Source organism: Colobus angolensis, unplaced genomic scaffold (genome assembly GCF_000951035.1).
Source record: "Colobus angolensis palliatus isolate OR3802 unplaced genomic scaffold, Cang.pa_1.0 Scaffold6, whole genome shotgun sequence".
Taxonomy (NCBI): Eukaryota; Metazoa; Chordata; class Mammalia; order Primates; family Cercopithecidae; genus Colobus; species Colobus angolensis.
This window is the reverse complement of record NW_012119598.1, coordinates 16,157,365-16,159,419: the sequence shown is the minus strand read 5'-3', so window position 1 is coordinate 16,159,419 and position 2,055 is coordinate 16,157,365.

Here is a 2,055-nt window from a genome sequence, read left to right as displayed (position 1 = left end):
GGGAGGCAGAGGTTGTGGTGAGCCGAGATCATGCCATTGCACTCCAGCCTGGGCAACAAGAGCGAAACTCTGTCTCCAAAAAAAAAAAAATAAAAGAAAGCAAGAAAGAGCTGGGCCAGGTGTAGTAATCCCAGCACTTTGGGAGGCCGAGGCAGGCAGATCACGAGGTCAGGAGATCAAGACCATCCTGGCTAACATGGTGAAATCCCGTTTCTACTAAAAATGCAAAAAAATTAGCCGGGCATGCTGATGGGCGCCTGTAGTCCTAGCTACTTGGGAGGCTTAGGCAGGAGAATGACGTGAACCTGGGAGGCAGAGGTTGCAGTGAGCCAAGATTGCGCCACTGCACTCCAGCCTGGGTGACAGAGTGAGACTCCGTCTCAAAACAAAAAAGAAAAGAAAATGGTGCCAAGTAAAATACAAAAAATTAGCTGGGTGTAGTGGTGCATGCCTGTAATCCCAGCTACTCAGGAAGCTCAGGCAGGAGAATCGCTAGAACCTGGGAGTTGGAGGTTGCAGTGAGCCGAGATCATGCACTCCAGCCTGGGTGACAAAGTAAGACTCCGTCTCGAAAAATAAAAAAAAAAAATTAAAAAAACAGACCTTTTAAGTCCAGCCCCCAGCCCCCATTGCTTTTCCTAAATTGCCTCAGAACACCAAGAAAAAAAAAAAAAGGAAGGAAGAGCTGGTTACCACGGAACAGTTTTAGAGACATGCTTCACCCAATATGATGAATTTACGCTTCGTAAATGATTGCTGAGTGACAATAATTTCTACCTAAGTGACTGAATACCTTATGTGAAGTTTCTAATTTTATATAGGTCTATCTTCATATGTGAGGGAGTAAGGAGAGGGATGTAAAAATAATATTTGAGTGACATCACGTTTATAAATAACTATGAACCAGTGTACTCAGAGGGTGGGGGCTCCCATTGAAAGAATTTAGAACAGCTATTTCCAGCCAACCGAGATTTGCAAGAGTATTTTAAAACACACTAGGAGGTAAACTCAGATGTAAACAGCCCTCTTAAGAGTGAGTGATGTCAAGGAGACATTAGTTCTTTTTGTTATTCGGTGCTTCCTGTCCCTGAATTACAGTCTTATTTGTCAAGCCTCAATAAAATGCCACAGCACAAACCAAATACAATAAAATGATGCTTTCAACCCTACTGGTTGTCTGTGGACCTTGTTTATACAAGTCACTGAAAGTCGCTGGTACTTTGGATTGTGTGAAAATTTTGGACTATCATTACTATTCTGCTTAGATTGTGTCTTGTGTTATTGAAAGAGAGCTGGCCCTGATTCAGAAACTCTGCTAAAGCAGCCAAGACGGGAAACCTGCAGTTCCTAAGAATAGAAGTTACTGTTTATAATAAAACTGTACTCTGTGTTTGGGGGGAAAAATCAACTTTATCAGTGATCAGCTAATCCACAGGGGATCAATATGAGGAAACTGAGGCATAGAGATTACAGGGGTCCTGTGAGTAGGCAGGGAAAGAGGGGGAGGAGCTGTATGAATCAGGATGCCTTCAGTTGCAAGTGGATGGAGCCCAAATGAAAATGGCTTATGGAAAAAAAGGAAGAGGGGCTTGGCTCACCTATCTGGAAACCCAGAGTCCGAGTTTCAGGGCTACAAAGGATGTCATCGTCCTTCCTTCATTCTTTCCTTCTGTTTTTCTCTCCATTCATCTCAGCATTTCCTTCTTCTGTCATCCTCTCCAACCAGCAGAGATGATAGCTCCAAAGAAAACTCCTTTGCGGCAGGCACGGTGGCTCACGCCTGTAATCTCAACACTGGGAGGCTGAGGCGGGCGGATCACTTGAGCCAAGGATTTCGAGACCAGCCTGGCCAACAAGGCAAAACCCCTCTCTACTAAAAATACAAAAATTAGCCTGGCATGGTGGCATGCGCCTTTAATCCCAGTTTACTGAGGAGGGTGAGATGGGAGGATCGCTTAGCCCGGAAGGCAGAGGTTGCTTGGAGCCAAGATCCCGCCACTGCACTCCAGCCTGGGCAACAGAACGAGATTCTGTTTCTTTTTTTTTTTTTTTTTT